Source organism: Chiloscyllium plagiosum, unplaced genomic scaffold, assembly GCF_037043375.1.
Source record: "Chiloscyllium plagiosum isolate Xiang-an unplaced genomic scaffold, Cpla_swu_hap1 HiC_scaffold_27, whole genome shotgun sequence".
NCBI lineage: Eukaryota > Metazoa > Chordata > Chondrichthyes > Orectolobiformes > Hemiscylliidae > Chiloscyllium > Chiloscyllium plagiosum.
This window is the reverse complement of record NW_028270165.1, coordinates 67686176-67701032: the sequence shown is the minus strand read 5'-3', so window position 1 is coordinate 67701032 and position 14857 is coordinate 67686176.

Sequence of the window (14857 nt, the reverse complement as noted above, 5' to 3'; positions counted from 1 at the left end):
CAGATGGATTTTCTTCTGAGGATCGACAGTGATTTCATAGTCATCATTAGGTCAGATTTGATTCCAGATATTTCTTGAGGTCATCTGACATGGTAAATGGGATTATATGACCCGAAAACATTACACTGGGTTTCTGTATTATATCAGGGGAGGTATATTGGTAATGTCACTGGGCCAGTAATCCAGAAATCCATTATTAATGTTCTCAGGACATGGGGTCCAATCCCACCATGGGACATGGTGAAATTTGAAATGATTAAAAATCTATCATAATAATATACCAATGGCGATCATGTAACCTCTGTCCTTTGTAAGAATCAATGTGGTTCACTAATGGCCTTTAGTGATGGAAATCTGCCATCCTTGACCCCAGGGCAATTAGGAATGGGCACTAAATGTCAGCCCAGCAAATGATGACCACATCTCACAAACAAATAAAAATACAAGTGCACTGTGATCGCCACCACCTCCTCCCAGTATATGTGACCCCACTATGGTGATCAGCGATTTTAATAATGGGATCAAAAACACCAGATCCAAATTTGCTTTGCACAGAAAGATAAGCAGCACTGTAAATAAAACATCAGGAAGCATCAAATTAGCAAGAAATAATAGACCAAACTGTGGCAAATAAACTCCAGTGCAGGCCAGTGTGTGGTCATCCACTTCAGAGCCAGAACGGGTAGATCTGAATACTTTGAAAACAGTGATAAGCTAAGAACACTGATGGTACAAAGACTCATAGGGATTCATACACACAGATAACTAAAATATCACTATCGGTTACAGAAAACAACAAAACGTGTTTTGAGGAATGTTAGTGTTTGTAACTAGATGCTATATTTGAGAAAGCCAGGTAGTGGAGGATAAAACTGGAGCCATATTGTTACACTTACCGCGATACACATCCTCCCTCACCCCCATCCTCCCTCTTTCCCATCCTCCCTCATCCTTATCCTCCCACATCTCCATCCTTTCTCATCCCCATTCTCCAACATTCCCACCCCATCTCATCCCCATCCTCCCTCATCCCCATCCTCACTCTTCCCTGTCCTTTCTCATTCCCATCCTCCTTCATCCCCATCCTCTCACATTCCCATCCACTCTCATCCTTTTCTTCCCACATTCCCATCCTCCCTCATCCCATTCTCCCTCATCCCCATCCTCCTCATTCCTATCCTCCCTCATTCCCATCCTCCCTCATCCCCATCCTCTCTCATCCCTATCTTCCCTCATCCCCATTCTCCCTTGTCCCCATCCTCCCGCATCCCATCCTCCCCCTCCCCATCCTCCCTCACCCTGATCCTCCCTCATCCCATTCTTCCCTCATCACCATCCTCCCTTATCCTTCTCCTCCGAGATCCCCATCGTCCATCATCCCATTTCTCCTGCATCCCCATCCTCCCTCTTTTCCATCCTCCCTCATCCCCATCCTCCCTCATCCGTCCACATCCCCATCCTCTCTCATCCTCATCCTCCCACATCCCCATCCTCCCACATCCCCATTCTCCCTGATCCCCATCCCCCCACATCCCCATCCCCCCACATCCCCATCCTCCCTCATCCCCATTCTCCCTGATCCCCTTTCTGTGGAATGTGGGCATTGCCAGGCTGGCCTGCATTTCTTGCCTGTCCCTATCTGTCCCCTTGAGAAGGTGGTGGTGAGCTGTCTTCTTGAACCGCTGCAGTCCACCTGCTGTGGTTGACCCACAATGCCATTCGGGAGGGAATTCCAGGATTTTGACCCAGCGACACTGAAGAAACGGTGATATATTTCCAAGTCGGAATAGTCAGTGGCTTAGAGGGGAACTTGAAGTTGGTGGTGTTCCCATATATCTACCTGAACACGTGATGGTCTCCATTTCCTCATTAAAACTTCCATTTTAAGACAGTAACATTGTGGGATACACTCAGATCCTGCTTCTGTGTACGCTTTTTTGATACAACTGCTTTGTTGTAATTTGACTAACCTCTCTGAACTAAAAATATCCACTTTGTCCTCCACCTGTTCCTGTTTCTTTTCTCTCAGCCATTCAATCAAACATCGTTTCTGATAAATTGAACTTTAATTTCCTTATCTTTATTCTTTGATTTCCCTCCTATTTTAACCTGTGACTTTGTGACCTTTTCACCACAGAGTCAGGAGAATTCCCAGGATATACTGCCTGTAACATCTTACAGCCTGATTTTCCACTGGCCTTTCAACCACAATAGGTATCACTCCCACCTGTGATCCAGCTGTATCATCCCCGAGGATAACCCGTATTAGAGAATCTCTCGATGACTGCCACCACCACTTCACCACTTTTCAGCAGACTCACCAACCTCATCTTACAGAATACAGCACTGCTCTTCTCACTATAAATCCCACATATTCTGGGCATATTCCTTCAAAGTACATACCTCCTCATCTCTCACCATCAAAGATTGACTTGCTCCTGTATCTCTTAAAATTTTAATTTCTTCATTGACTCCTCCACACAGGTAAATTCCTTAAAGAGGTGTGATACTCTCTTATTCACCAATCCCTAACCAGGTTGTACATTCTCTTGCAGATCCGTAGTTTCCACTGGGATCTCCTTTACCACTTTAATAAACACCACTGGCTGATCCTGCTTTACCACATCCCATTGCTTTGCTTAAACCTGCCACTGCGATTTCATGTGTCCTACTTAATGCAGAGGAAGCACCTGAGGATTTTTAACTTCCGTTCCACCAACATGGGTTTCTTTTCACCCTGTTATAAACTATCTGCATTATCTTCAAAGACATCTCATCTTCCTTTACTACCTGAGCATTTCTCTTTTCCTCAGATTCTATCCCTCACAGATTGGAATTGATGCTCGAAATGAAACTTTGATTTTATCAACAACTCATAATCATCAGCCATTTCAGCTGCTAATCTTGCTGCTTTAATGCTCTGCCCTTCCACAAGTTCTCAAATTCAGGAAGTGAATATTTGAACTCCTCCAAGCTAATGGTCTCTCTCACATGTACTTAAGATGGCTTTTTCAAATGATCATACTGCTATGAAGGTTTAGGTATGTACTGTCCCTTTAAGAGGGACTGGAAGCTGGCATGGACTTAGAAAGGCACAAAGTGTGCTGAAAGAATCTAAAATGTAACATTTGACTATGAAACCAATAGTGCAGATGAGTTGCCATGATACAAAAACAAATTTGATTTGGCCAATCAGTTTAAATTATAGCCAGATACCAAAATTCAATCAAATTTGAATTTAGTGTTTTCATGACAACAAACCAATGAAATGATCCGATGCTTTGGGGTATAAAACCAGATATGTCGAACAGTTAAGGAGAGAACTACCAAAAAAACCAACAACTGCAGATTGCTAGCTGCATAACAGAGGAAGATACAAAGAGAAGTTTAGACAGCTGGTTTTGAAATTTGAATTTTTTGTTTTGTAAATCTTAATCGAGTTTTTAATCGCACCAGTATTGTAGGGTGGGGAGGTAAAGGAAACGTTTAAGAAAAAGGAGTTGTAAACAGTTGTTGGTTTTAATATTTTCCACCGGACTTAAAAAGTAAGTTATTAATTTTTCCTTCAAATAGTGATCTTTGCCTCTCGAAATTTAACAGATTACGGCACAAGTTGAGCTTCTCTGTTTGTCAGGTTTAAATTAGCAGAAAGGTTTCACCCCGTGTTGTAACAGTTTGGGGACTTTCGTCCAGGATTTGAACAGTTTAGACAGATCCAGTCTGAGATTTGGACAGATTTGAAAACATTTGGAATACGAGAAAAACCCAGTCGATTTAAACATTTGCAGATTAGTGTCCCATTTCTTGAAATAAAACATAGGTGAGACAATTTGTTTAATTTCAGTGACTTGTTGGTGAAATTAAAAGTGAGAGAAATGGCTCTTAAAATTGCTAAAGAGATTCTGGGGTTTGAAAATGATTCTCAAATTTGCAAGAAAATTTAGAAGGAAAGAAAAAGGCCATACTTTTAGAATTAGCAAAGAAGTTGGATTTGGGTTTAACCAAGGACAAAAGTAAAGCTGAAATTGTAAAGGAATTAGTCAAATATTTGTGTGTCAGAGAAACAGACAAGTGCATTAGAGGTAGAAAAAACATGAATTACAATTGAGGAAAATGGAGATAGAAGATAAAGAAAGAGAGAGAAGGTTTTTAGCTGAGCAAAGAGAGAGAGAAGTAAGGGAGACAGAAAGAGAGAAAGAAGAGAGACAGAGGAAAAAGAAAGAGAGAGAAGGTTCTTAGCTGAGCAAAAAGAGAGAGAAGTTGCGACTTAGTCAGCAAAGTCAAGTTAACAAGATGGAGATTAAAAGAGAAGATAGTGATATATACAAATATGTCAAAACTCTGCCACGTTTTGATGAGAAAGATGCTGAAGCCTTCTTTATTTCATTTGAAAAAGTGGTGAGACAGATGAAGTGGTCTGAGAATTTATGGGTAATGCCAGTTCAGACCAAACTGGTAGGCAGAGCGAGTGAGGTATTTGTCTCACTGTCAGATGAGGGGTCAACAGATGAGGAAGAGGTCAAACAACCTATTTTAAATTCTTATGTATTGGTACCAGAAGTGTATAGACAGCCGTTCAGAAACATAAAGAAGGAACCAGGTCAGGCTTATTTCAGTTCGTAAAACATTAAACATAGTCATTTTGATAGATGGATGCTGACTTTAAGGGGCTAAGAGAGCTAATTCTGCTGGAGGAGTTTAAAAACTCACTTCTAGAGATGATAAGAATTCACGTGGATGAACAGACAGATCACAAAGTGAGAAGGGCAGCAGGATGAGCAGATGAACATGTTGGTGCATAAGACAAACCTTTGGCCAGAATTTCGTCCTGTGAGGGACAGAAGTTGGGAGAAGTGGAGATCCTACACTACGAAAGAATGAGTAGAGAACACTGGTAAGAATATAGCACAGGTTAAAAGAGAAGTCTAATGTAATGTTAAAAGATTAAATGGGAATATCTCTGTGGACATTCATGTAATATTAAAGAGTTAGACTGCAAAGCTGAACATTCTGGAAGTGGGTTGGGATGACATTCTGTCTCACAGATAGCATTCAGGAATGTGGATAACTATCCATTGTAATTCATACTTCATTTAGATAGTCATTTACTACTACTCCCCCTACTATTATCAAATTAAACTCTCATTTAATCTCTTCCATCCTTTCAAAGCCAGGTTTGCTTGTATGATTATCCCCAATACTGAGGCCAGCACACCTCCACTGTCTAAGGAAGAAGCAAAGCCAGAACTCATTTGCAGGGCCACCCCGAAGCTAGGACACATCACACCGACATTGTCTTGGGGAATCACTGAGTCAGGAAATCATCTGCATAACGATCCCCAGGACGAGAACATTAGCATTTGCATTATCTCTGAGGATGATCTCATCCTACCATTGTAGCTGGGGTAACATGTGACTGTGAGTGACTGGGGGTTGTCTTGAGTGGCATGTGACTGTGGGGGTGTGTAAGCATTGCCAACTGACCCGGATAAAGGGGATGTAGTTTCTTTGTTCAGGGTCTCTCTTCTGACTTGACTGCACACGCCTGGGAAGAATATCAGAGGGGTTACCTCGCTTGTACAGGCTTTATTAAAGTTTAACTGTTTGTAGAAGTTGGTGTGAGCAAATTGCATCATGTGTGTGAAACCTCTGGAAAAGAACCGAACATATGGTGGCAGCGGTGGGATTCCAACACACACGGAGCTTCCAGGTGGACTGAATAAGCAAGCTCCTGAATGTTGGTTGTGTGAGAGTGATGGGCCCACAAGGCAAACTTCACCTTGATCTCTCTCTCTAAACTTCACACCCAGTTAACCCCTTGTCTCCTGGGACTCGATGGTGATGGAATCTTTGAGCTAACTCCTGCACTTGGACACCAACGAGTCGCTTTGTACGAAGCTGGGTTTTAAAAGGATTAGAGTCCCTCAGGGTTAAATCGGGGTGAGTGCCCCCCAGGGTTAAATCGGGGTGAGAGCCCCCCAGGGTTAAATCGGGGTGAGAGTCCTCAGGGTTAAATCGGGGTGAGAGTCCCCAGGGTTAAATCAGCATGAGAGTCCCCCAGGGTTAAATCGGGGTGAGAATCCCCCAGGGTTAAATCAGGGTTAGAGACCCCAAGGTTAAATTGGGGTGAGAGTCCCCAGGGTTAAATTGGGGTGAGAGTCCCCCAGGGTTAAATCAGGGTTAGAGACCCCAGGGTTAAATCAGGGTGAGAGTCCCCAGGGTTAAATTGGGGTGAGAGTCCCCAGGGTTAAATCGGGGTTAGAGTCCCCAGGGTTAAATCGAGGTTAGAGTTCCCAGGGTTGAATCGGGGTGAGAGTCCCCCAGGGTTAAATTGGGGTGAGAGTCCCCAAGGTTAAATCAGGGTTAGAGCCCCCCAGGGTTAAATCGAGGTTAGAGTTCCCCAGGGTTAAATCGGGGTGAGAGTCCCCAAGGTTAAATCGGGGAGAGTGCCCCCCCAGGGTTAAATTGGGGTGAGAGTCCCCCAGGGTTAAATCGGGGTGAGAGTCCCACAGGGTTAAATCGGGGTGAGAGTCCCCCAGGGTTAAATCAGGGTGAGAGTCCCCAGGGTTAAATTGGGGTTAGAGTCCCCAGGGTTAAATTGGGGTGAGAGTCCCCAGGGTTAAATTGGGGTGAGAGTCCCCAGGGTTAAATTGGGGTTAGAGTCCTCCAGGGTTAAATCGGGGTGAGAGTCCCCCAGGGTTAAATCGGGGTGAGAGTCCCCCAGGGTTAAATCGGGGTGAGAGTCCCCCAGGGTTAAATCGCGGTTAGAGCCCCCCAGGGTTAAATCGGGGTGAGAGTCCCCAGGGTTGAATCGGGGTGAGAGCCCCCCTGGGTTAAATTGGGGTGAGAGTCCCCAGGGTTAAATCGAGGTTAGAGCCCCCCTGGGTTAAATCGGGGTGAGAGGCCCCCAGGGTTAAATCGGGGTGAGAGCCCCCCAGGGTTAAATCGGGGTGAGAGCCCCCCAGGGTTGAATCAGGGTGAGAGTCCCCCAGGGTTACATCGGGGTGAGAGTCCCCCAGGGTTACATCGGGGTGAGAGTCCCCCAGGGTTGAATCGGGGTTAGAGCCCCCCAGCGTTAAATTGGGGTGAGAGTCCCCCGGGGTTAAATCGGGGTTAGAGTCCCCCAGGGTTAAATTGGGGTTAGAGACCCCAGGGTTAAATCGGGGTTAGAGTCCCCCAGGGGTAAATCGGGGTGAGTGCCCCCCAGGGTTAAATCGGGGTTACAGTCCCCCAGGGTTAAATTGGGGTTAGAGACCCCAGGGTTAAATCGGGGTTAGAGTCCCCCAGGGTTACATCGGGGTGAGAGTCCCCCAGGGTTAAATCGGGGTTAGAGCCCCCCCCAGGGTTAAATCGGGGTGAGAGTCCCCCAGGGTTAAATCGGGGTTAGAGACCCCAGGGTTAAATCGGGGTTAGAGTCCCCCAGGGTTAAATCGTGGTTCGAGACCCCAGGATTAAGTCGGGGTGAGAGTCCCCAGGGTTAAATCGGGGTGAGAGTCCCCCAGGGTTAAATTGGGGTGAGTGTCCCCAGGGTTAAATCGAGGTTAGAGTTCCCAGGGTTGAATCGGGGTGAGAGTCCCCAGGGTTAAATTGGGGTGAGAGTCCCCAAGGTTAAATCAGGGTTAGAGCCCCCCAGGGTTAAATCGAGGTGAGAGTTCCCCAAGGTTAAATCGGGGTGAGAGTCCCCAGGGTTAAATCAGGGTGAGAGTCCCCAGGGTTAAATCGGGGTTAGAGCCCTCCAGGGTTAAATAGGGGTTAGAGCCCCCCAGGGTTAAATCGGGGTGAGAGCCCCCCAGGGTTGAATCGGGGTGAGAGTCCCCCAGGGTTATATCGGGGTGAGAGCCCCCCAGGGTTGAATTGGGGTGAGAGTCCCCCAGCGTTAAATTGGGGTGAGAGCCCCCCAGGGTTAAATAGGGGTTAGAGCCCCCCAGGGTTAAATCGGGGTGAGAGCCCTCCAGGGTTAAATAGGGGTTAGAGCCCCCCAGGGTTAAATCGGGGTGAGAGCCCCCCAGGGTTAAATTGGGGTGAGAGTCCCCCGGGGTTAAATCGGGGTTAGAGCCGCCCTGGGTTAACTCGGGGTGAGTGCCCCCCAGGGTTAAATCGGGGTTAGAGTCCCCCAGGGTTAAATTGGGGTGAGAGTCCCCAGGGTTAAATCGGGGTTAGAGACCCCAGGGTTAAATCGGGGTTAGAGTCCCCCAGGGTTAAATTGGGATGAGAGTCCCCAGGGTTAAATTGGGGTGAGAGTCCCCAGGATTAAATCGGGGTGAGTGCCCCCCAGGGTTAAATCGGGGTTAGAGACCCCAGGATTAAATCGGGGTTAGAGTCCCCCAGGGTTAAATTGGGGTGAGAGCCCCCCATGGTTACATCGGGGTGAGAGTCCCCCAGGGTTAAATCGGGGTTAGAGCCCCCCAGGGTTAAATCGGGGTGAGTGCCCCCCAGGGTTAAATTGGGGTGAGAGTCCCCAGGGTTAAATCGGGGTTAGAGACCCCAGGGTTAAATTGGGGTTCGAGTCCCCCAGGGTTAAACTGGGGTGAGAGTCCCCAGGGTTAAATCGGGGTTAGAGACCCCAGGGTTAAATCGGGGTGAGTGCCCCCCAGGGTTAAATTGGGGTTAGAGACCCCAGGGTTAAATCAGGGTGAGTGCCCCCCAGGGTTAAATTGGGGTGAGAGCCCCCCAGGATTAAATCGGGGTGAGAGCACCCCAGGGTTAAATCGGGGTGAGAGCCCCCCAGGGTTGAATCGGGGTGAGAGCCCCCCAGAGTTAAATTGGGGTGAGAGCCAACCAGAGTTAAATCGAGGTTAGAGACCCCAGGGTTAAATCGGGGTGAGGGCCCCTGGGGTTAAATCGAGGTGAGGGCCCCCCAGGGTTAAATCGGGATTAGAGACCCCCAGGGTTAAATCGGGGTTAGAGTTCCCCAGGGTTAAATCGGGGTTGGAGCCCCCCAGGGTTAAATTGAGGTGAGAGCCCCCTGGGGTTAAATCGGGGTTAGAGTCCCCCAGGGTTAAATTGAGGTGAGAGCCCCCTGGGGTTAAATTGAGGTGAGAGCCCCCCAGGGTTAAATTGAGGTGAGAGCCCCCTGGGGTTAAATTGAGGTGAGAGCCTCCTGGGGTTAAATCGGGGTGAGAGTTCCCCAGGGTTAAATCGGGGTGAGAGGCCCCCAGGGTTAAATCGGAGTTAGAGCCCCCCAGGGTTAAATCGGGGTGAGAGCCCCCCAGGGTTAAATTGGGGTGAGAGCCCCCCAGGGTTGAATCGGGGTGAGAGTCCCCCAGGGTTACATCGGGGTGAGAGCCCCCCAGGGTTACATCGGGGTGAGAGCCCCCCAGGGTTGAATCGGGGTGAGAGTCCCCCAGGGTTACATCGGGGTGAGAGTCCCCCAGGGTTGAATCGGGGTTAGAGCCCCCCAGGGTTAAATTGGGGTTAGAGACCCCAGGGTTAAATCGGGGTTAGAGTCCCCCAGGGTTAAATTGGGGTTAGAGACCCCAGGGTTAAATCGGGGTTAGAGTCCCCCAGGGTTAAATCGGGGTGAGTGCCCCCCAGGGTTAAATCGGGGTTAGAGTCCCCCAGGGTTAAATTGGGGTTAGAGACCCCAGGGTTAAATCGGGGTTAGAGTCCCCCAGGGTTACATCGGGGTGAGAGTCCCCCAGGGTTAAATCGGGGTTAGAGCCCCCCCCAGGGTTAAATCGGGGTGAGAGTCCCCCAGGGTTAAATCGGGGTTAGAGACCCCAGGGTTAAATCGGGGTTAGAGTCCCCTAGGGTTAAATCGTGGTTAGAGACCCCAGGATTAAGTCGGGGTGAGAGTCCCCAGGGTTAAATCGGGGTGAGAGTTCCCCAGGGTTAAATCGGGGTGAGAGTCCCCCAGGTTAAATCAGGGTGAGAGTCCCCCAGGGTTAAATTGGGGTGAGAGTCCCCCAGGGTTAAATTGGGGTGAGAGTCCCCAGGGTTAAATTGGGGTGAGTGACCCCAGGGTTAAATCGAGGTTAGAGTTCCCAGGGTTAAATTGGGGTGAGAGTCCCCAAGGTTAAATCAGGGTTAGAGCCCCCCAGGGTTAAATCGAGGTGAGAGTTCCCCAAGGTTAAATTGGGGTGAGAGTCCCCCAGGGTTAAATCAGGGTGAGAGTCCCCAGGGTTAAATCGGGGTTAGAGCCCTCCAGGGTTAAATAGGGGTTAGAGCCCCCCAGGGTTAAATCGGGGTGAGAGCCCCCCAGGGTTGAATCGGGGTGAGAGTCCCCCAGAGTTATATCGGGGTGAGAGCCTCCCAGGGTTGAATTGGGGTGAGAGTCCCCCAGCGTTAAATTGGGGTGAGAGCCCCCCAGGGTTAAATAGGGGTTAGAGCCCCCCAGGGTTAAATCGGGGTGAGAGCCCTCCAGGGTTAAATAGGGGTTAGAGCCCCCCAGGGATAAATCGGGGTGAGAGCCCCCCAGGGTTGAATCGGGGTGAGAGTCCCCCAGGGTTGAATCGGGGTTAGAGCCCCCCAGGGTTAAATTGGGGTGAGAGTCCCCCGGGGTTAAATCGGGATTAGAGCCCCCCTGGGTTAACTCGGGGTGAGTGCCCCCCAGGGTTAAATCGGGGTTAGAGTCCCCCAGGGTTAAATTGGGGTGAGAGTCCCCAGTGTTAAATCGGGGTTAGAGACCCCAGGGTTAAATCGGGGTTAGAGTCCCCCAGGGTTAAATTGGGGTGAGAGTCCCCAGGGTTAAATCGGGGTTAGAGACCCCAGGATTAAATCGGGGTGAGTGCCCCCCAGGGTTAAATCGGGGTTAGAGACCCCAGGATTAAATCGGGGTTAGAGTCCCCCAGGGTTAAATTGGGGTGAGAGCCCCCCATGGTTACATCGGGGTGAGAGTCCCCCAGGGTTGAATCGGGGTTAGAGCCCCCCAGGGTTAAATCGGGGTGAGAGTCCCCCAGGGTTAAATTGGGGTGAGAGTCCCCAGGGTTAAATCGGGGTTAGAGACCCCAGGGTTAAATCGGGGTGAGTGCCCCCCAGGGTTAAATTGGGGTTAGAGACCCCAGGGTTAAATCGGGGTGAGTGCCCCCCAGGGTTAAATCGGGGTGAGTGCCCCCCAGGGTTAAATCGGGGTGAGAGCCCCCCAGGGTTAAATCGGGGTGAGAGCCCCCCAGGGTTGAATCGGGGTGAGAGCCCCCCAGGGTTAAATTGGGGTGAGAGCCAACCAGAGTTAAATCAAGGTTAGAGACCCCAGGGTTAAATCGGGGTGAGGGCCCCTGGGGTTAAATCGAGGTGAGGGCCCCCCAGGGTTAAATCGGGATTAGAGACCCCCAGGGTTAAATCGGGATTAGAGACCCCCAGGGTTAAATTGAGGTGAGAGCCCCCTGGGGTTAAATTGAGGTGAGAGCCCCCTGGGGTTAAATCGGGGTTAGAGTCCCCCAGGGTTAAATTGAGGTGAGAGTCCCCCAGGGTTAAATTGAGGTGAGAGCCCCCTGGGGTTAAATCGGGGTTAGAGTCCCCCAGGGTTAAATTGAGGTGAGAGCCCCCTGGGGTTAAATTGAGGTGAGAGCCCCCTGGGGTTAAATCGGGGTTAGAGTCCCCCAGGGTTAAATTGAGGTGAGCGCCCCCTGGGGTTAAATTGAGGTGAGAGCCTCCTGGGGTTAAATCGGGGTGAGAGTTCCCCAGTGTTAAATCGGGGTGAGAGCCCCCCAGGGTTAAATCGGGGTGAGAGTTCCCCAGGGTTAAATCGGGGTGAGTGCCCTCGTGGAAAGCGGGAGTTTGGAGCCCCGGGATACAGTACACCAGGTAAAACGGAGTCACTCTGTCTGTCTCAGCACCCTGCCTTAGACGGGTTGTGAATAGGGGAGATACCCCACGTGAAGGTCAGGAACCTGAAGTGAGTACAGACGCTGCCAGTACGGTTCCATAAAGGTCAGCTAGAGAAAGAAATATGGGGCAAGTGTTAGATAGGCCAGGGGCTGGAACCCCTTTGTATGGATTATACCCGAGGTGAACCCCAGAATGAGGAAAGGCTCAGGGGTCTCTCAGTGTGTTTAAATAAGAAATTGGGCAATGAAATCTGGCCACTAGGAGAGACGTGGGACAGAGAGAAATGTTTAAAGGGCGAGGAGGCAATCTGGAAGTGCAATGTGGGCACTCGGTGGGAAACTTTAATAACCCTGTGGTGAAAAGCAGCTAATGAATTAAAAGGCAAGTCTAAGCAGAGTAGCTGGGAGAACATCGCACGCCAGACAGGGATTAGATTATGTGATAACGAGGGTAACCCTATACCTTGGGCAGTGTTAAAGACACAGTGCGAGGACCATGATCGAAATGAGAGAAACCAAGAAAAGCTAAAAGGCTCTAGACAGACTAACATACCAGGGTTAAAATGCGAAACCCAGCTACTGGCCGAGAGCAAAACGGAGGTACCTCCAGACATGTCTGGTCTGCTGATGTTGTTCCAAACTGATGACACTGATGAGCAGGAGTGCCCTGCACCCCCCCACCCCTCATATTGGCCGCTATACCCTCCTACCCCTGCTAGCGCCGTGACACCCCAACCAAGATCCACTGGCCCGTGACCACCACCCCCACTGTATCCTTCACTGCCGCCTGTCTCCCCAACCTCTATCCTTCAGCCCCAGGGAAGTTCAGATCACCTCCACGTCCTGACCAGAACCAGGCTCCTGAAAGCTTCGCTGACCCAGTCGCTTTCAGGCCGCGATCCAACACTAAAAAAGACAAATAGACAGGCCCTTTTCAGACGCACAGAGAACAGGTCCCACCATCCTATAATCCTGTCAAAGACAGTGGTAGTGAGCGTAACGGGCCCCACTATTACAGCCCCGACAGCAACGCCTGGCCCAGAGAGGTCACAAATCAAATAGCTAACCCTGGCCTGCCTAACTCAAACAGAACAGGCAATGCCACCCATAAACAAGAACAGAGGCAGTTCCCTCCCTGGACAATCCCTAACTCAAACCCTGGGTCAGCAGGACAGGCTACCAGACATTTACACCCCCTGGAAAGCCCAAGAGATGTGCTTGATTATGCCCCACGCTCCCCCACCCCCCCCCCCCCCCCCCCCATCCCCAACCGAAAGACGAGTCCAGAGGATTTCATTGATTATGTTACAGGGATAATTCAAATGTATCAAGCCACACCTCAGGACCTCTTCAGTCTGTGCTGCTTGGCTTTGACCCCAAGCGAGGGTTCGAGATGGAAACCCCAGCTGGGGGTTACAATGATTGGGAGGCCTTTTCCAGAGCCGTTCACCAGCTCGGGGAACAAATCCAGGCGATAGGGGGCTCTCGAGAGAATCCTGCAACAACTGGGAGATATAACCAGGGTATTGGAGTGCTGTCTAAAGCAGGAGGAGGCCAGTTCAGACTTTTTGAGATCGGCTTTGCTCCACATACTCCAGCCATGCAGGGGACACCGCTTGTCATGCAGGAAATCCCTCCCCTCAGGTTTAATGCACTCCTATTACAATGTATCCCAGAGCGGGTAGCTACTGCTATTCAAACCAATAATATGGATTGGCCGGATAACACCCGCCAACAAATGAGAAGAGCGCTCACTTATTACTGACATAGTCTGAACGACCCTAAAAAGGCAACAGTCAAGCATGAAATTATACAGCACTCTCCCCCCCCCACAAAGATTCTAATGTCCCTGTTACAGGCCCTGACTCCCTCAGGAACCACCCAATAGACCCCCACCATTGTCCCAGGGGTGGGTCGATGGATATGACAATGCACATACCGCTCACCCGAATGGCCCCAGTGCAACATTTCATCGTTCCCCTGACACCCCTCCACCCCCTTTCCACAAGGAGCACAGTTGACCTCAACCCCGTAGTGGTCTGCCACCATCCCCCCCCCCCTCCACGGACAATGACACGGCCAATGCAGACCTGTTTTCACTGTGGTGTGGATGGTCATTGGTGGTGAGACTGCCCACTGTTACACCTGCGATACGGGACCCCAGACAGGGGTTGAGTTTGCTCTGCTGCCCCCTTTCCCAGCCTGATTATCCTCCTTTCAGCTCTACCCTGTCCTGTCTAAAGACCCCAAGGATGGACCGGTAGTCTGATTGACTGTTGAGGGTAAAGAAATCCCCTTCATGATTGATACCGGTACCACTGCCTCAACACTTGAGACCTCCTGTGTGCGCCAACACAGGTTTGGGCTCACATACAGCTCTGTACACCTGAGTGGTCTAACTGGACAGGAAAGGCAGTGTCCCCGAACAGCACCACTCATGATTCAGTTTGGCCCCTGTACCTGTGCTGTCCAATTCACTCAAACCCCTAGTTTAGGCATTAACCAAGCAGGGAGGGATTTGTTGTGTGCCCTTCGTTGAGATTCTCTGCCTTAATGAGGGCGTTACAATTAGACAGAATTCTACCAACAGACAGTTCTGGGTCTATTGCACCCCCTAATGGTGGGCTGTCACATTACAGCCAAAGGATTTTACACCAAGTCCCTGAACCCCACGTAACCCTTTGTTACGATTCCACTGGAGCCTCCACTGAACAGCCAGCTTTGCCCCCTTCCTCGAGTCCACTGTCACTGTTACTGTAATGGGACACATTGAAGGTAAGCAGGGAACCGCCTTCTTAGTAGACGTTCCTGTCCACCTCTGGTACCAACCAGGGCTGGTTTCTCCCCACATTACCTTATCTGTAAACGAGGGCAACAAAGTAAAGGCCCTGGGATTTTTAGCACACGGCAACAGTCAGACCCCGGGATCACTGACCAGACCCAAATGCTGACCAACAGGAAGTTATCTTGTTTCTCTAGCCCTTACACTGTGGCGGGTTTACTTCACCACTACTAACCCCGACATGACCCCTCAGAAGGACCCTTTCCCGACCTCTGGTCAGCCTCTATGCATGATGTGGGGTGCACCCCTG